The sequence below is a fragment of the Anser anser genome (assembly GCF_964211835.1).
Source record: "Anser anser genome assembly, chromosome: Z".
Lineage (NCBI taxonomy): Eukaryota > Metazoa > Chordata > Aves > Anseriformes > Anatidae > Anser > Anser anser.
The window spans coordinates 87,451-108,534 of NC_139723.1; the positions used below are offsets into that span (position 1 = coordinate 87,451).

At 42.2% G+C, this 21,084-nt stretch overlaps 1 protein-coding gene across 7 annotated transcripts in view; it reads left to right on the top strand.

Annotated features, from left to right (window-relative positions):
* LOC310889669 (adenylate cyclase type 10-like) overlaps positions 1-21,084 on the top strand; it is a 69,206-nt gene that overhangs the window by 18,319 nt on the left and 29,803 nt on the right. For 6 of the 7 annotated variants that reach the window (XM_083817485.1, XM_083817486.1, XM_083817487.1 and 3 more), the window contains 2 exons: positions 10,648-10,777; positions 12,516-12,606. The gene's annotated coding sequence lies outside the window, so the exon portion shown is untranslated. Of the gene's footprint in view, positions 1-10,647; positions 10,778-12,515; positions 12,607-17,153; positions 18,326-21,084 lie in introns of those variants that run through there. The other variant, XM_083817491.1, reaches the window with a different exon arrangement.

Sequence of the window (21,084 nt, forward strand, 5' to 3'; positions counted from 1 at the left end):
CTACCTTGATGGCCTGAGGTGTCATGGGCCCATCGGGCTATAAATAATTCACCTTTATGTTGCCAGTCCAGGTCCACCTGAGCCACTTCAATCTTAGCAGCCTGATCCACCTGCTGGTTGTTTTGGTGTTCTTCAGTAGCCCGATTCTTGGGCACATGAGCATCTACATGGCGTACCTTTACAACCAGGTTCTCTACCCGGGCAGCAATATCTTGCCACAATGCCGCAGCCCAGATGGGCTTGCCCCTGCGCTGCCAGTTGTTCTGCTTCCATTGCTGTAACCACCCCCACAGAGCATTTGCTACCATCCATGAATCAGTATAGAGATAGAGAACTGGCCACTTTTCTCGTTCAGCAATATCTAAAGCCAGCTGAATGGCTTTTACTTCTGCAAACTGACTCGATTCACCTTCTCCCTCAGCAGCTTCTGCAACTCGTCGTGTAGGACTCCATACAGCAGCTTTCCATCTCCGATGCTTTCCCACAATACGACAGGACCCGTCAGTGAACAAGGCATATTTCTTCTCATTTTCCGGTAGCTTGTTGTACAGGGGGGCTTCTTCAGCACGAACCACCTCCTCCTCTGATGATATCCCAAAGTATTTGCCTTCTGGCCAGTCCATAATCACCTCCAAGATTCCTGGGCGACTGGGGTTTCCTATTCAAGCCCGCTGAGTAATCAGTGCAACCCACTTGCTCCATGTAGCATCAGTTGCATGATGCGTAGAGGGGACCCTTCCTTTGAACATCCAGCCTAGTACCGGCAGTCGGGGTGCCAGGAGGAGCTGCGCTTCAGTACCGACCACTTCCGAAGCAGATCGAACTCCTTCATATGCTGCCAATATCTCCTTTTCAGTTGGAGTATAGCGGGCTTCAGATCCTCTGTATCCCCGACTCCAAAACCCCAGGGGTCGACCTCGAGTTTCCCCAGGTTCTTTCTGCCAGAGGCTCCAGGTGGGACCATTCTCTCCGGCTGCGGTGTAGAGCACATTCTTTACATCTGGTCCTGTTCGGACTGGCCCGAGGGCTACTGCATGAACTATTTCCTGCTTAATTTGTTCAAAGGCTTGTCGTTGCTCAGGGCCCCATTCAAAAGCATTCTTCTTACGGGTTACTTGGTAGAGCGGGTTTACAATCAGACTGTAATTTGGAATATGCATTCTCCAAAACCCCACGACACCTAGGAAAGTTTGTGTTTCTTTTTTGCTAGTTGGTGGAGACATAGCTGTTATCTTGTTGATCACATCCATTGGGATTTGACGACGTCCATCTTGCCATTTAATTCCTAAAAACTGGATCTCTCGTGCAGGTCCTTTAACTTTATTCTGTTTTATGGCAAAACCGGCCTTCAGAAGGATTTGGACTATTTTCTTCCCTTTCTCGAAAACTTCTTCTGCAGTGTCACCCCACACAATGATGTCATCGATGTACTGCAGGTGTTCAGGAGCTTCCCCCTGCTCCAGCGCAGACTGGATCAGTCCATGGCAAATGGTAGGGCTGTGTTTCCACCCCTGGGGCAGCCGATTCCAAGTATATTGGACTCCCCTCCAAGTGAAAGCAAACTGTGGCCTGCACTGTGCTGCTAGAGGGATGGAGAAAAATGCATTAGCGATATCAATTGTGGCATACCACTTGGCTGCCTTTGATTCCAGTTCATACTGGAGTTCTGGCATGTCCGGCACTGCAGCACTCAGTGGTGGCGTGACTTCGTTCAGGCCACGATAGTCCACTGTTAGTCTCCACTCACCATTAGACTTTCACACTGGCCATATGGGACTATTAAAAGGTGAATGAGTCTTGCTGATCACTCCTTGGCTCTCCAGTTGACGAATCAGCTTATGGATGGGACTCAGGGAGTCTCGGTTGGTGCGATATTGCCGCCGGTGCACAGTTGTGGTAGCGATCGGCACTTGCTGTTCTTCAACCCTCAGCAACCCCACAACAGAAGGGTCCTCTGAGAGACCAGGCAAGGTAGACAACTGTTTAATGTCCTCTGTCTCCAAAGCAGCTATGCCAAAAGCCCAGCGGAACCCTTTTGGGTCCTTGAAATATCCTCTTCTAAGATAGTCTATGCCAAGGATGCACGGAGCATCTGGGCCAGTCACAATACGGTGCTTTTGCCACTCATTACCGGTTAGACTCACTTCAGCCTCCAATACAGTTAACTGCTGGGATCCCCCCGTCACACCATAAATACAGATGGGCTCTGGCCCTTTATAGCTTGATGGCATTAGAGTACATTGTGCACCGGTGTCTACCAAAGCCTTATACTTCTGTGCGTCTGACGTGCCAGGCCACCGAATCCACACAGTCCAATAAACTCGATTGTCCCTTTCCTCCCCCTGGCTGGAGGCAGGGCCCCTCTAGTCCTGGTCAGAATCTTCATTTCTGTGTTTAAAGGACTGCCTGCTGGAAGTTGGAGCAGCAAACCTTTCAGAGAACTCCTTTTTCCCACTTGTTTTCCTTTGCAATTCACGTACCCGTGCCTCTAGGGTCGCAGTAGATTTTCCATCCCATTTTCTCATGTCCTCTCCATGGTCACGTAGGTAAAACCACAGGGTGGCGCGGTGTGTGTGCCCACCATATTGTCTTCCTTGCATAGATGAACGTTTACCCCTAATAGCTGAGACACTGGTTTGTACAGGTGGGGAGGAAAATAATCTCTCTTCAAGTTGGTGGATCTTTTCAGAAAGTTTCTCCAAGGTATTCTCTTTTAGCTGGTGGACACTGGTTCGTTCAGGTGAAGGGGAAGATAATCTTTCTTCAAGTTGGTGGATCTTTTCAGAAAGTTTCTCCAAAGCATTCTCTTTTAGCTGGTGGACACTGGTTCGTTCAGGTGAAGGGGAAGATAATCTTTCTTCAAGTTGGTGGATCTTTTCAGAAAGTTTCTCTAAAGCATTCTCTTTTAGCTGGTGGACACTGGTTCGTTCAGGTGGAGGGGAAGATAAATTCTCTTTAAGTTGGTGGACCTCTTCAGAGAGTTTCTCCACAGCTGAGACACAGGCCTTTAGGGAAGAGGAGAGATTTCCTTCGTACTGCCGGAGTATTTTAGTCACTTCATTCACTGTGGGATTCTCCTCCGCTTTCCAGGCTAGTATTGCCAATGAGCTGGCATATGATGATGGGGCACTCTGTACAAAATTCCGCCACATGGGTAGTGTACACCGGACTGCATCTGGATCTGCGGATGTTTGTGCGTCGTCTAGGTCCTTATAAATTACTTCCCGTACGGCCAATTCCCTCAGGTACTGAATTCCCTTCTCCATGGTGGTGCATTTGCTTGGTAAACATACAAGTTCTTCCTTGAAGGGATACCTTTCCTTCACAGCTGACAGGAGACGCCTCCAGAGGCTGCGAGATTGTGCTCCATCTCCAATTGCTTTGTCAATGCATGCGTCCCTAGCAAGGGATCCCAGCCGCCTGGCTTCCTTGCCCTCCAATTCCACATAATTGGCTCCCGTGTCCCAGCACCGGAGCAGCCAGGTGACAAGCTGCTCGCCTATACAGCGACCAAAATCTTTTCGCACATCTCGTAGCTCACGCTGGTATAGAGTCCGGGTAATTACTGTTGATTTTTCGACATCCTCATCCTCATCTTCAGTCTTCTGCACCTTTGATGGCCGGCGTAGAGTCCGGGTAGTTACTGTTGATTTTCCGACATCCTCATCCTCATCTTCAGTCTCCTGCACCTTTGATGGCTGGTATGGAGTCCGGGTAGTTACTGTTGATTTTTCGCCATTCTCATCCTCATCTTCAGTCTCCTGCACCTTTGATGGCCCAGCCTCGTCTTCACTACGCCCAGACTTAGCAGAAGACTGTCTGCGTTTTAAACGACCTGAGCCTCTATACCATTTTTTCACCTTGTCTACAGGGGCAACTTGCACTGCTACAGCTCGTTTCTCTGACCCAGACACAGGGTCTGCCACAGGGGTTGGAATACCCTCTGCGGGGGCAACTTGCACTGCTACAGCTCGTTTCTCTGACCCAGACACAGGGTCTGCCACAGGGGTTGGAATACCCTCTGCGGGGTCAACTTGCACTGCTACAGCTCGTTTCTCTGACCCAGCCACAGGAGTGGGAGCAGCTGCACGAGCTGGGGCAGCTGCAGGAGCTGGAGCGGCTGCAGGGGCTGGAGCTGGAGCGGCTGCAGGAGCTGGAGCTGGAGCGGCTGCAGGAGCCGGAACGGCTGCAGGAGCTGGAGCGGCTGCAGGAGCTGGAACTGGAACGGCTGCAGGAGCTGGAGCTGGAGCGGCTGCAGGAGCTGGAGCGGCTGCAGTAGCTGGAGCTGGAGCGGCTGCAGGAGCCGGAACGGCTGCAGGAGCCGGAACGGCTGCAGGAGCTGGAGCGGCTGCAGGAGCTGGAGCTGGAGCGGCTGCAGGAGCTGGAGCTGGAGCGGCTGCAGGAGCTGGAGCGGCTGCAGGAGCTGGAGCTGGAGCGGCTGCAGGAGCTGGAGCTGGAGCGGCTGCAGGAGCCGGAACGGCTGCAGGAGCTGGAGCGGCTGCAGGAGCTGGAACTGGAACGGCTGCAGGAGCTGGAGCTGGAGCGGCTGCAGGAGCTGGAGCTGGAGCGGCTGCAGGAGCTGGAGCTAGGTTGCTAGTAGCATCAATTGCAGCTCGATAGGCACAAGCCAGACCCCAGCACGCTACAGTGATTTGTGTCACTTTGGAAGTGCCAGAGTCATGACACCTTTTTTTCAAGCATTCTGCCAGCTTTTTAGGATTTTGCAGTTGTTCAGGGGTGAATGTCCAAAACACTGGAGGTGACCACTGCTCTAGAAACCTGCCCATATCCTCCCACACTCCCTGCCACTCGCAACTATCCCGCCTCAAGACAGATCTCCGGATGAGATTCCTAAGTAGTTGTTTAACCCTCCACAAAATCTGAAGCGCATTCAGGAGACATAGCAACAAGAGCAGGCTGGTCTGAGTATCCCAAGGATATTCAACATCTCGGAGAACCACCGTAACTAACTCGGGGGATAAGAGGGTGGTGAAGGAGAAAGGGAGAGTGAACAGGTAGGGAAACATGTCTTCCCCTGTCCCCTTCACAGATTGGCTCCCTAACGAAAACAGGCAATAGGTGTAATTGCTAATAGTTTCCGAGATATGGGTTCCAAAGTATAGAGTCGACGTCAGTGCTGAGTACAAATACCAGGTTAAAGTCGTGACCAGATATTTCATCATTTCATAAGCCATTGCTACACCGCACAGTACCATAACAATCTTAAACCAGGGCCCGGAAAGGATAAACAGTGCAACAGGGAGCACATACAGAAAGTAACGCACCATAAAACTCAGTTTGGAATACAGGTACAGCAGACTGGAGATTAAGGCAATCAACATCGTGACTAGCAACTATTAAGCAGGTCCAATACTTATACCAATTTTAGTTTAACACACTCTGGTCAGATTTGTCAATATCTCAACCCTTCGGGCCCCACGTTGGGCGCCAAAAGGACTGTTGTGGTTTAACCCGGCTGGCAGCTAAACACCACACAGCCGTTCGCTCACCCTCCCCCCTCCCTCTCTGGGATGGGGGAGAGAAACGGGAAAGTGAAGCCTGTGAGTTGAGATAAAGACCGTTTATTAAGACAGGAAAATAATAATAACAATAATAATAGTGATAATGGTAATAGTATTAACAATAATAATGTGTAAGAAAACAAGTGATGCACAATGCAATTGCTCACCACCCGCTGACCGATGCCCAGCCTATCCCTGAGCAGCCGGCCCCCCCACCCCGGCCAGCCACCCCTATATATTGTTTAGCATGATGTCAGATGGTATGGAATACCCCTTTGGCCAGTTTGGGTCAGCTGTCCTGGGTCTGTCCCCTCCCAGCTCCTGCTGCACCCCCAGCCTGCTCGCTGGCAGGACAGAGCGAGAAGCCGAAAAGTCCTTGGCCTGGTGTAAACACTGCTCTGCAACAATTAAAACATCAGCATGTTATCAGCGCTCTTCTCATCCTAATCCAAAACATAGCACCCTACCAGCTACTATGAGCTACTTAACTCTGTCCTAACTGGAACCAGGACAATTTCTAGGCTCTTTATTGCATATAATGTAGGAAAAACTGATCAGTGAAATTGCCGCGTAGGTTGAACTGCACTATTGTCATACTGTCAGGATATTGTACCGTCACTATATGAGAAATTCCTAGCAAATAGAACTAATTGGTTTTTATAACCCTTTAGGACTAAATGAATGTGCTCATAATTATAAAAAACAAACAAGCAAACAAAAGTCCCTTCTATTGAAGGGTTTGGATTTTTTGAAGCCGTAACCAATTGAAATCTTTATGCAATATGAAATTGTTCTGGTACACTGTACTCGTGGAAGTAGATAAAACTTCTAGTGAGATGGAGAACTTATTTTTCACTGCTTTTGCATCTAGTGAAACACTCTTGAAATTAACAATTCTCTGAGTAAGAGTTAAGGAAAATGAAGGAAGAAAAAATGCATGTAATTCTTCTGAGCTTTGTAGATGGAACAAGTACAATAAGGATCGACTGTCATAATGAGGATTGAATATTTTAAACTACTTAAGTAGACTTTTGTAGTATTGTGCCTCTGTATAAACAGTGGTGATAATTCTCACTGTACAAGTTTGACAGTGTTGTCAGTAGCTTGCTATATGTACTTAGTTGCATAGCAAAGCTTATTAATTGTCTAATATAAGGCATAGTTCTTGCCTGTAACTTTGCACAGGACTTATCACAGCAGAACCATCTCTTCTCAAAAGCAGCTCAGTACGTTTGAAATCTTAAAGCCATTGAAAACACACACCCGGCAGGTCTTTCCAATTACTCTGGAAGAACAAGCACAGGGAGTACTACCTGAATATGACAGGGCCCTTCTTTACTGTGAGGGTGACAGAGCACTGGCACAGGTTGCCCAGAGAGGTTGTAGAGTCTCCTTCTCTGGAGATATTCAAAACCTACCTGGGTGCCATCCTGCACAATGTGCTCTAGGTGATCCTGCTTGGCAGGGGGGTTGGACTGGATGACCTTCAGAAGTCCCTTCCAACCTCAACCATTCTGTGATTCTGTAACAGAAAGTAGCATGAAATATTGAAGCTGTAATTCACGTGTTTCTCCAGCAATGCATTTTCTGCTACTGCTTCTTAGAAAGCTAAAGAGGAGGTAGAGCTGATAAGCGCAGGGAGGCATGAAGAGATCACTTTAGTTAAAGCTTCTTAAAGCTTTACACGAAGCACCCTTGACATAGTCTCTGTCTTACAAACCAGAAATGCGTAAACAGTATGCTTTCATTGAGTAGATGACTGTGGTTTTTCCCCTTGCAAATACTTTGAAAAAAAATTCTGCACTTACAGGAACAACAGAGCTGCTAGAAACAAAGAATTCCTCTTGTCTTACACTTCAACACTTACAGCTAAATAAAAACTTACCATTTTACAAATGTGAATACTTGTATCATATACCTTAGGAGGAATCTTTAATATTTTTTTTTCCAACTGTCTCCAATGCTTATGCAGAGACTTGCGTACTAACGACACAGATCCTCTGAAGGATGTCTTGTATTGGCTTCAGAACTTTTTAGCCTAGAGACAATAGATGGTGTAAGACTTGAAAATGTGGTGACAACCTTAAGCCAGGTTATTTTTTGTCTGCTACAGAAACATGCCCACCTAATTTATGGATACTTGATTCGTCTAACTGTTGCTTAAAACTTAATTTCTGTGATGTGCTTCTTGATCGGTTGTGTTTTGTGTGTATTTTGTGCTAATGACAATAAGGGCTGGCTAGTAGAGGCAAAATTATACCTAGCGTAAGTGAAAGCCTTGCATATTGTCACACCGACTGGCTGACTGCAGCTAGTGTTCAGCTCCTTACGATCAGCAGGTCTGATTTTTCTGTCCTAAGGTTATGAAGGGGTGATGCAGTGTTTGATATTACGCTGACTGGTTATATATAGTTTTGATATTAAAGAATTGTAGCTAACTGCCATCAAGTGTATACATCAATTTCAGGCTGAGAAAGAAAGCTTCATTACATACTTTACACATTCTCCTTTGTCATCTGTATTCCCATTTGCAGGAGGAATGTGGTGCTATTGAAGTCAGAAGATCTCTCTAACAAAGCTTAGTCTGCCAGAATAAGTGTCCAGTAAATGACACTTATTGCTGACATCTCTGAATATAAGAGGTTGTCACCATAATTCCTTTTCTTTTGCCAGGCGGGTGGGAGAGGGAAACATAGTTTCAGGTTGATTTAGTGCAGGCTACCAAGTTGTCACTGGGGAAGCTCCCATCCCTTAGCCACATGTTCACTTCCTTCGAGTCGGATCGAGCAGTTAAGAGAATGTAGAGGCATTTGATTGTTTTGGCTGATATAATGAGAAGCTAATCCTAAAAAAAAATCACACCCAATCAAAATCACGTCCCAATCAATTAGCTGGTTCTGTTGCCAGTCACTAAATGCAATGTGAGACAGAATCTGCAGCTGAGCTAAAAGAATTGTCTTTAGCCACTTGTTTTGAGTGTGTTTGTTTTATTTTTCAAATCAGCTTATCTGTGTTCTAAAACCATCCCCATAAGTAGAGACAGCAGGATTCCCTGCAAATGTTAGAGACTCTTCTTAGAAAACGAAGAGCTAAAAATAATGTCAGGGGCCGGTAGCAAGCTCCAAATCTACACTTACTCAGATTTTTCATTTACACCATTTAGTTTTTTGCAGGGACGCAAGTTTTCTTGTACTGAAGCAGTCTAGGCACTCTAACTAGAATCCAGCTATTCTTCCGGTTTAGCAGAACAAACCGGAGTGGCACAATAAGTTCAACTACATTAAATAAACTTAAGACTGTCAGTGGACAGGCATCCACAGAAGAGTCTAAGCATGTAGCTGCCTTGTCCTGTTTTGCATTATTGTTATCCAGGGCATTTTGCTAAGTGGTCTTTCTGGCTCTTCTGACCAGTGAGCTCTTTGCTTTCCGAGTTTATCTTTTTCTGACTATTTTGGACTTATATCTGTTAAGACAGTTGCTGGAGGATCATTCCTTTTTTTTTGTTTTGGATGTTTAGTTCAGCCTTGTTAGCGCAGGACATGTATTGGACACAGTCTATATTCTTAATTATTTTTTGAATCAGAGGAACTCCAAGTCAGCTCCCATACAGCCAACTTGCCCAGCTGGGGAAACTGTAAATGGGTGTTAGTAGACATTCCTAGATTCTTTCAGATGAAATTAACTGATGGTCTAAAATTGGAATACAGTTCTATAAGTATGCTCCTGTGGAAGGTTTTAAGGAAGTGTTCATATTTTTTGCACTTCAAATACATTTTTCTTTTTCAATGGTCTCGACCGTTTGTAATACTCCGTTTCGTGAGACTTAGAGGCAATTTCACTATTCCCTTAGATAGTGAGATAGCAGTCATTAATGTTAGTCAATATGTTGTAATGGAAGAGTTTCTGGGATTGTGCTGTGTCTCCCCTACAAGTATGAATGTACCAAGGCAACTTTCAGAGAAAAATCGGGGGGTTATATTGCTGCTATGTATTTTACTGAACAAAACTTAGCTTCAGAAAGCCATTTCCTGTTACTGCTGGGTTGTTCTGCTTTCTTTGCTTTTCCTATGTGCCCCTCTGCTTTGCTTAAAATGACCATTGTGCCCTGCTGTGAGGATCAAATTGGAAGCAATTCTGTGAGATGGAAATAGCTCAAGCCCCGTAAGCGGAAATGTAATAGCATTTCATGTCAGTACTAGCTAGTACTTACTAAAGCTGAGGGATCATCTGTAGTTCTGCAACGCTTGCAAAGTTCCCACCTTCACAACAAGGAAATTCTTTCATTTAAGAGTGGATAACTCATGGTTTTTGGGTCTACTTCAGGTATTCTGATCAAAGGGAAACTTGCCCAAATTGATCCTTCTAACAAAATTTCTCTGTACTCCAAGTGATATTTTTACAGAGTTGTCACCCCTGCGTAATAAAGGATAACAGAAGGTATTTCTGCATATTTTGAAGTAGCCTGGCACTGATCACCCAACTAGCAGGATCTATGGTTTACCTGCCCCACTGAATAGGTCCTGCTCTTTGCTGCAGTAACAGTAGGGACAATGGGGCAAAGCTGTATTTCTGGTGCTTCTAAGCCTTGGTCTCTTACCGACCGTAATAAATGGGTTTTCTTTTCTTAGAGATGTGGCCTTGCACAGTGTGCCAGAAGGTTAGGGAAACTTACTCCCTTGCTGTGTTCTGCACTGTGTAACTCTATTTTAAACAAGTTCATCAAGTTAAATTGTTCGGTACAGCTAGATGCTTCAGTTATGCTGAAGTGAAAAGCATTAAGTATCACTGTCCTAAATTACAAAGAAAGGATGGTAAAATGCTGTCTTCTGTTGGCCGCTCTTTTCAGAGAGGAAACTTACTGTTCCATGGGGAAGTAGAATTTAAAAAAAAAAAAGCTGTCCGGTAAGCTCTGCTTTCATATCAGGATTGGACAGCTAAAGTCCAGTAACGTCTCGCTTTAGACTGATAGGATAGTTCTGTATCTGAATAACTTTTTTCATGGTTTGGGTACAGAGTAGGATGGGTTATGTTGAAGTAGAGGTGTGGGGTTATAAAACTTATTGTTTTACTTGTTTGAACTAATACTTACCACTGTAACCTGTTCATTCTATTCCTTGGCCTGTAGGATGTTGAAAACAATATCATGTCTTCATAAGGCCATGATGTTATTAGAATATTTTACGAGCAATTCTTGGGTCTGGAATACCGAAAATATGACTATGCTAATGAATCAGCTAACCCCTGAAGACAAAAAGGTAAGTAGCTGTGTGATATGGAGACTGAAAGTGAAATACAAACTTACTGTTCTAAGATGACACGAGTCAGTAATGCTGCTTACCGCAACGCAGAACTAAGTGTGGTACTAACTCAGTTCTGGATAGTCCTGCCACAGCCATTTGAATGTACCGAGGTGTCTGTACAGGGCTGTGTTGTAAGCCGGATCAGTGATCTGATCGGAGATGAAGAAAGACAGGACCCCTTGAAGGAGGCTGTATACAAAAGATGGTTGTTAGGGTGGCTTGATCGCACATGATCAGGTGTTGCCCTATATGTCAGCCAAGTAGCCAAGCTGTTACTGGTTTTACCTGCATCATGAGTAAAACAAGGCTTTATTTCTTGACCACTGTCTCCTTTTTCTGAGGAACAGGAGGTAGGTTTTGAGGGGCTTTCTTGTTTGCTCTTTGTGTTTCAAACTAGTGACAACTTCTGTGTGTGCTTTTCACGCTTTGGCAATACAGCTACATGTCCTCAAATTCTCTCACTCACTGTGAACTAAAACTGCCCCATGCAGTGGGGAAGTTTACCTAGAAGCAGGATGACGAAAGTCCTGAAGGTGGTTGAGGAAGAACAAAAACTGTTGTTGAACAGAGGACCTGAGTAAGAGTGAACGAAATGTCTCATAAGAAATACCTCACTCTTCCTCCTGTTCCATCCCCTCCCCTCCCAGATTTTGATAGTTTTTCCAGAATTAGGTATGTTATTTTCTGAAGCACAGTGGAACTGTGTATTCATTGTTACTAACTACATTTCATAGCACGAGCTGTAATCGATTTCTGACTTGCCCTGTTTGGTGAAATTTCACTATCGGCTTGTTCAAATGTCATTAAATACAGTATTTTTAGTAGTTAAGCATCAGATTTCCCATTTCTGCTCAATGGATTATTTTTTTCTGCTCTTTTAACGTGTCAAAGCTGATCACTGTGAGCACTGCAAGACGTTTAGTGGGAACATGCAAGCTAGGAGGGATTGGGAACAACAGAGGAGTGAAACTTGCAGAACCAGTAAACAAGCTGTTGTATTAGCTTGCGATTTCATAGAATGGTCGTATTAGGCAGGTTCTTACAGAGCAACGTTTAAATATTTTGTTCAGAAGCTGTGAGCTAGAGGTTTTATTGTCCTCATCGGGACTTAACTGGCTGCTGTAGTATCGTTTGGGATGAAGTAATGGACATCAGTGAGAAAGTGAAGTTGTGAATGTACTGTAGTAACTTCTGCAGTAGATATCCTTATGACTCTTTTTAAAACATAGTGGTACAACTATAAGCACAGTTAAACGAACCGCATCTCTGTCAGTGAACTCGGTACAGAGCAGTGTGCTTATTCTATAGCATGTGAGAATTATTTCCTGGCTGGAAAGGAAACAACACAAAATTGTTACTTCTAGAGTAGAGTTCTTTACAGACAGATGAAATGTGAAACTAGTGCACTTGGAAGCTGAGGGAAGAATATTACTGAAGAGGACAAAATAAGGCATGGAATGGTTGAAACTTGCAGGAGATTGATTGTACGAGGTCACAGATGGATCTAAATGTGAATCATTCTTATGATTAAGGACAAAAAATAATTGTCATTGCAATGAAATTGATCTGATAGAAAGGTAGTTACTTTCTTTACATCTTTATCAGAAATGACTTACTTTCTTGGCAGTTAATAATGAAAGCTTTTATTTTATGCCGGCTTTTAATTTTGATGTTCAACAACTACATTGGGCAGAATACATGGAAAACTACTGCATGGGAACAAAGAAATACGTGCTGAATGAAGAAACGTCTGGCCTCCCTGCAGCTTGGAAACACTTGAATAAGTAAGTGTGCATCTTATTTTTGTTTCTCTGTCCTTGTCAAGTTTTACTTTTCCATTTTATACTATACTGTTCTTAATAGCACTTGTTTAGTTCCACCAGAGTTCTTCTATTCCAGGCATGTCATCTAAAGCGTTTTCTAATGCTTTAGTCAGATGCCATCTTTCTTCTTTCATTTGTAGATCTTGCTTCGTTCTCTGTATTAGTAGTCCTAGTATGTCTGGGTTTATGGCTATAGCTCTGATCACTAGTGTATACTGGAATCCAGGTTTCTGATGTTACTTGTGTATCCTTTTTGGAACATCAAAAAGGTACACAGTAATACAGGGTCAGAATGGTTTGTTCGACTACGGTGGTTTAATACAACAATAATTGTTTCTTTTGGGAACATGACTGCTGGAAGCAGGCAAGTAAACAGGCATGGACTTTCCACCTCAGCGCAGGAAACTTTGATGTTGGTGCTGTAAGACGAAGTCTCTTAGCGTCTTATCTGTGGTTTAACTCCTCCAATTTGAATGCATTGTAATTATTCAGAACTTTACTGGCATAGTTCCATTTGTTTTATTCTTGGGCGATTCATAAAGACAGTTGATAGTCTTTTTGATTTTTCTCTTTAAAGAAAGAAAAAAGAACAATTTATCTTGTTCTGCAATATTGCTTATCTGTTATGCTGACAACCTGAGGGAAAGTGGTCTAGGCCGTCTTCAAAAGAGATTGGCATGGCACAATCTCAGTGAGAATTTTGGCCAAACTTGCCAGTGTTAACCTTACAATAGCACATTCAGAGACACAGCTGTGATACATGCTTGTAATATACACATGGTATAGCAACAAAGTAATCTGAATTTGTGAGAAATTATGGGTTTCAGCTAGATATGTTGTAAGCCTGAATTACACATTTGCAGGCAATTTTTAATGGGAATGAGGGCTTTCTGGATTTTCAGAGAATAATTCTGAATCTTGACCAGGACTTGACCGACAGAATTAAGGCTGATAGCAGAAAAGACTGAAAAAAGTGAGGGATCTAGAGGACTAAGTGAATATCCTTGTATGTTTACTTTTGACTACATTTTTCCTGAATTCTCTTATGATGTGGCTCTTGTCAAAAAAAAAGAAAAAAAGATGAATAAATTTAAAATCTCAAATATACTCTTTAAAGACGGTAATCTTTGATAATGGCGGCCATAGCTGAAGAGGTGTCCCCTTCTAGTTTTGGACTTAGATGCAGTTCAGAAATGCGCTGAACACAAGTGACATTCTTTGTACAAAGGATCGTGCCAAAATAACATGAGAAATAGTCTTATATTGGAACGGCATCTGGTCATCCTATGTTAAGGAAGGCCTGCCGGTAATAACACCCAGTATGCCTGTACAGCAACATAAGGCCAGTGAGTATTTTCTTAAAAAGAGCCGCCTTTCAAATACAAATTGTTATGGTCTACTGAACCAAAGATGTCATGCTCTTTTTAATAAATCTGAGCAAATGCTGGTTTCAAGTCATCTTGCAGCTTCCATTTTTACATGAGAATATGGCTAAAAATCAGAGAGACTCTAAAACAGCACTTCCATTTTCCCCACTTCCTTTCTCCTCATCCTTAAAGGATTAAGAAGGAAGTTCTCTGAGAAGGAGGGAGTTTCCAATTGCCATGGAGACTATGAACTTTGTGGCTGGAAAAATCTTAAACTTTTTTGTCAGCAGTAATAGAAGTTTCTACAAATACATAATTTTAAATACATAATTTTAAATGCTTGGAAGGGAGCTAGGGTGAAATTAGCCTTGTTTTAGGTGAGTGGCTGTCTTGAGGTGAGCCAATGGGTGTGACCTTGGCATTCAAAGGTTTTACCAAGCAACTATGAAGCAGTTGTATATGTAGTTAGCTACAAGGCTGGTTCTATTCCTGAATTTTCACGTTTCTCTTTGAGCAGCAAACAATCAAAAAGGCCTTCTCTGCTTGTTCTTCAACTTACTAGCTTACTTAATACACTAACTTAATACCATTTTAATACAGTATCTTGAGATGAGTAGATGAACAAGTTAAATTCTACATTAGAAGTTATTTTAATGTTCTTTTCCCTGTAGTTCTTCGTACCTTGGCTTTTACATTTTATTTTTCCTTTTTCCCCACTTAAGTTAAGGAATATACGCTATGGATTCAATACAGTTCTTGTGATCCTGATCTGACTTATCTTTATTGCAAGATCACAAATGGCAAGAAATATCTGATACTTTGTGGTTAGTCTGTGTTACAAGTTCCTCCCATACTTCAGAGCCTCCAGTACTATGAGATACTGAAGAAGAGAATTGAGCACTAGGGCATCTATGCATATGGTGGTCTAACTACACAAAGCCTGTAACATAGTCATCTCGCCTTTTGTAAAAGCATAATTTCATCTTAAATTGGAGTGCAAAATATATGGTATGGTATATGTAATGTTAGTTGTCTATCTTCCAGAAGACACAGAAAATAAAACGGTCAAGTGCCGGTCTGAATTGGCGTTAGACAAGCATTTAAATAACTTTAATTCATTGACCTGGGGAGAGAATGTTTTAGACCACTGACCAACATAACTGTGCAATTTGGCACATTTTGATTGAAATCTGCCTTAACATACTTATTTTTTTTCTTTTAATTTTTACACCACATTGAGGAAGGTAAATATTGTCATAGTAATTGCTAGTTTATTGACCTATTTATTTGAAATCCTAAAACTGCAAAGGATTCTGAGTTTCAGAAGTGTACAAATGCTGGTGGATCTCCTGGAAAAACTACTGGAGGACTTCTATAACTTGTCTTTACTTCTGCCGATGCTTCACTTCTCAAAGTAGGGTCATAATGGTGACTACTTTGCTTTTAAAAGGAAAAAAAAATCTCCCTTCTTCATTATGGAAAAGCCTTTTGTCCTGCCTGGTTTTCAGAACGCACTCAGTGATTCAGTTCTGTGCTCAAAATTGGCCCCGTTCTATTTGCGTTTGTCAGCATGAGCGATTTGCTTTTCCAAAAGCAGAACTGATCCTATCGTTGAAAAGATAAAAGGGAACATTACCATGAGGGGGGAGAATAGTCATTGACCATCCTCTTTTTTAATGATTTTTGTTGGGAATACAGAGCCAGCACTTGATAGTTACATTTCTGACTTCAAAAGCTAAATGTATTTAAAAAAAATTTATTATGCCTAGTTGATACTTACATTACTGGTAACTGTAGTTGGATGAAATGTAGGCTTTCATTAAGAGAGACACCCGTTCTTAAGTTCTAAGTAATGTTACAAATACTTCACGAATTAATAGCTTTTTAAAAACTCTGAGCTATGAAATTTGATGCATGGATAGACCAATGCATAAGCACGCTCTCATCTCTGCCCCAATAAAACCCTTTTGTTTCACTGGACAAGCAGAGCAAGAGGCATCTTGCTTCAAAATTTGAAACATGTTAACAGTTTTTTCATCTATTCCTTAGATTTCTTCAGATTTAAACCTAATAATTTAAACTGTTTTTTTCTGTGTAATTTGTTTTGGTAGGTAAAACTCAGACAAACAACAAGTTGTAAGAAAAGCCTGAGTCCCAGTTTAAGGCAATACATAAAGATTCCTTGAAACTCTGGTTGCACAGAATTCTATCTGCGAACACTGTGATGTTGCTCTTACTGATGCACTGACCAGCACCCTTGTCCAGTGTTTGTTCATTAAAATCAGTTTATACTGTATGTGAATACGTTCTTGAATCTGCTTGGAAAGGCAAATAATGACTTAATTACACAGTATAATACATTATACTTGCCCTTGGTAGTTTTTTGTCCGACTTGAATTAAGTATGTAAAGAACTTATTTTGCCATTCTTGTGGAAACTTACTTTAAAGAGAACACCTTTCATGCAGGTGTATATCGTTTTGAAAAGACAATGGCTTCCTTGTTGAAGCTTAGGTATTCTGTAGTAAGTAGTTAAGCTGTAATTCCTTTTTAAAATGACCTGTGTATATATATATATAAAGCTAGAGATGGAAAGCCTAAATGGTCTAGGACCACACCTCGTGTGAGAGACCTGACTGTGGCTGAAAATAAATTATGGCTTCTGTGACTGAAGATGGTATACTTTAACAAATACATTAGATATGTTGCATTTTTAGTTACCTCCGCAAGCATCTTACTAGATCTGAAAGTATGCTTAAGCATTCCTGCACTGCAGGCTTTTTTTCAGAGGTACCTACAATCCAATGATGTCCCTCTTCCCGTGTTGGCATGTGACTGAAGTTTGCAATAAGACATGCACCATAGTCTGAAAATTATTTCTGTGAAGCAATTCACTTAGAAGTTTTGTTCTTTATCACCATTACACGTGATACTTTTAATGTTGATTTGTTAATGCTGGGAACTATGAAGCCAATTAATTGATTATTTCTGATCCATGCTACTTAGGAATCTATTCTGTTGAATATGTAACAGAAGAAAAGGATTGCTTCAAATGTAAGGATACTTAACCTCTACTCTTTCAACACTTGGCAGTTTAGAAAACCACCTTTCTCTTTGGAGGCTGTGGTTATCTGTTGACTATTGGTATCTTAGACTCATAGAATCATAGAATATCCCGAGTTGGAAGGGGCCCATAAGGATCATCGAGTCCAACTCCTGGCACCGCACAGGTCTACCCAAAAGTATAGACCACGTGACTAAGTGCACAGTCCCATCGCTTCTTAAATTCAGACAGGCTTGGTGCAGTGACTACTTCACTGGGGAGCTTGTTCCAGTGTGCGACCAACCTCTCAGTGAAGAACCTCTTCCTGATGTCCAGCCTAAACTTCCCCTGCCTCAGCTTAACACGGTTCCCGCGGGTTCTGTCACTGGTGATTACGGAGAATAGCTCATCTGCCTCTCCACTCCCCCTCGCGAGGAAGTTGTAGACTGCCATGAGGTCCCCCCTCAGCCTCCTCTTCTCCAGGCTGAACGGGCTTCACAGGTGCTTGGCATGCAGGTTTAGTAATTAACCTTTTTATGTCTTCCATCTCTTGGAGTAAACTGGATATGAAGCTGGATGTCATGGTAAGATAGCTTGCCTGAAAAGGCCATCTCTGTCAGTCACCTGTGGTGGGGAGAGCAGAAAAACCCAAAACACCTAGAATAGCCATGCAAGGTGGAAAGCCAGTGTCAATGCAGTGTCACTCACTGTATACTTAAAGTAGTAGCCTTTGTAACTCCTGAGGCGGTGTTACCACCCATGAATGTTTTTGTATTTGAATGTTTTGCTCCGAGACCTGTTAAAACATAAGTGAGGATGATGACTTGCATCTCGATTATAAGATTTAAAGCATGAAATCTCTTTCAGGACATCTATCTCTTAATTCTTCTTCCCACCAATGAAAGCATTGGATGGCTCCTATGTTAGGACAGATTGCCTTAGAAACCCAGGTGGGAGAGTTTAGAAGAGGTACTTAGCATCTGTTTTTGTAAAAAGACACAGGCATTGCACATAATTAACTGCCTGGGGCTCTGATATGGAACAAGAAGCCCACCTGGGCCTCGAGTCCTGGTGAAAGAATGGGCTGCCACTGCTTTCAGCCGAAAGTATCTGTTGTTAGTCTTTCTGCACAGTTTGCTTCCCATTCCTTTCATTCCTTGATCTTCAAGGTTGTTTGCTGCTGCCTCTTCTCAATCACTTTTAGAAGCTTTTGCTTGCCGTCTTCTTCAGCAGTTTCATAAGGTTCCATAGGGATGGACACAGGCTTTCAGGTAAGGCAGAAGCACAAATGAGTGTTGTCTCTCCACAAGGAGAGAACAGAGAAAGGCTGAGATGTTCTTCTGAATAGCAGCTTGGTTGAACTGACCCACGGTGAACTCCTTGCCGATCTGCCTCTTTTATCTTCTCCACGTAATGGACATGCCTCTCCATGCTGGCTTGTAAACAGTTGCTTCCAGAATGGCTGTTTGCTTCCTCTACTTCACTGCATGTAATTAAAGCATTTGTTCTCAAATGCAGGCCTTTTGGCAAGCATAGCTCTTTTGAGATGACAGCATTTTTTTTCTGTTGGAATATATATTGTGTTAGCTGGCATTCAAATTTATTTAATGGATTTTGGGTTTTGTAGAGCTTCTCAACTGTCCTAATAGATAGACTGCAAATGACTTCCTTTATGTAGTCCTTTATCAGTTCAGTGCTTCAGCGTCCTTAGCTTGACTGGCCGTGGAGATGTAGTTCACCAGAAAAACACTGATGGGATTTCTTGTGCACAGTCAGCCATCTGTAAGGTAAAACAGATTTTTTTTAACGTGAAAAGTTGTGTACTGAGAAATGACTCTTTGACTTCTTTCTTCCAGAAAGAAGTGCGCTATTTCTTAATTGTTAGGTTTTATGTGACATGCAGTACATATAGTTTCTGTTGTCCAGCCTTCTGGATTATTGCTCTTCTATTTACACTCCTTGGAAATAGTCTTTGGCAGAAAATAGTCTTTGGCAGAACTTGATTTGGAACAGATATATCCAGAGCAGATTTGAGTTGTCTTGTTTCTTTGAAGTATTACTCACCTGCGTTAATTACAATGCAGAAACTAATACTAATTTGCGCGCATAGTATAGTAATATAAGAAATTTCCAAAATGTGAAATGTGTGCGTGTCTCATCTCAATATTCATGCGCGTGCATATAAAGAACAACATATATATGGCCAGTTTTTCTCTGCTCTGTTTTTATTCAGAGCTTCTGTTTTGCTGTTCTATCAGGGACCATTTTTGGCAATAAGGGAGGAAACAAACGTTTTCAAAACCTAGTTGCTTGACTAGAAGGCTGCTTATACAATGCCTATGGTAACTCGTGTGAACTGTTGGATACCCGGCTTGTGTCAAAACCGCTAGTCTGTGTTGTATGAAAGAGCACCCTCTGGTCTGAGGAGAAAACACAAAGTCGGCCTGGGCACGGCATTACTTGAAACTTCTGGGCTGCTGACTTGATGGTGCGATGTAGAATTAAACACTCTTAAGCACGTGTCTGCCAGGAATCTTCTAAAGAAGGCCTTTGAAGCATACACAATTAATAGCTGTTAAAATGTTAATGGGTTTGTTTAACTGTTAGTTTACTGGGGGCAGGAGGACTGAAGTGTGAGGGAAGCACAGATTGTCACCTGGTATCTCCAGTATGTTGATGTAAAGCGAAGGAAGGGAAAGAAGCCTTTTACCTTTATTGCAGAAATTACTTCCCAAGACTCCTGTAAAGCCTTCTGCCCTGCCACCTTTTGAAAGTAAGAAGCACGGGAGCTTAAAAGAAAAAATCGGGAAGTGGTTAGAAAGTGTGTTATTTTATACAACTGGATTAATACAACTTGTATAGCTCGCGGTAATATCTTCACTTGTCCAAAGGAGAAGTGGAAAATGCAAGTTAAAATGGAAGCTGGATGATGAATCAGCTCTTACAGTATTTCTACTGTTGTTCTTTTAGGGTGGACAATATGAGATTTCTTTTGAAAGTAAATACTCGTACTAAGTTATTTCGAACACTGATTTTGCTCAATCGTAGTTCATTACTAAAATTGCTGTTGGATGATTTTTCTTGGGCTTTTTAATTCTGTTCTGCCAAAATAAGGTATCTGTTGGAAGAGAAAACTTTAAAAGGCTGTAGTTGAAATTTGGATTGTACGGTCGGTTTTGATCAACAGACTTCTGGGCACTGGCTGGGATTGCTTGGAGCTAAAGTAACTTGCGTACGTGTGGTGTTAATTGGTACACTCTGCTTAGATTTAACCGCTGTATCAGTATCAGCGTGCATTAATAAGCATACCAGAAGAGCAATGGTCAGTGTTCTAAGGAAGCAACACAATAATTGTCGTTATGAACTCGCACTGTAAGATTATCACAGTAGATTTTCTGACATCCCTGTTCTTTCACCTTTTTTTCTGTTAGAATAAAAGAATGACTGTGAAGATTAGTTGTTGGAAACTGTAAGAAACAGATCCCAGATCTCTCTTACCTGGCAGTTAACTTCTTTAGGAAAGAGTCTTGCTTCAGAAGACTGTAAGTGATGCATGTCTGCCCTTACAAGGTTTTTAAAAGTACTGCAATAAGTCATCTATACCGTCAGTATTTTTTTCAAATAAATTGAAATTTAGCGCTGTATGGACAATACCTGCCGTATTGTGATTTTGGCAGAAAGCTCTAACTTTATTTCAATTAAACAACTTCCATGTCATTAGTGACTAAAATAGTAGCCCAAACTTAAGTATTTCCACATAAAACTCATCCTCTAAAATTCATGACTTCCTTATTTTTGTCCGAACTCTAAGCATGCGTATCCATATAGGAACGGCTTTTCAGTGTTGATCTCTAGCAAAGTCTTAAATGTTTGCAGCGCAAGGTGTATGAGAGGATTTTCACCGCTTTACAGAACTGAGGTTTATCATTATAGGTATATTAAATGTAGTATGCAGTTTAGACCCATATCATTGTATTTTTATGATATATTATTAGCTATTGCATATAGAGACAGTGGCGCATATTGTTGA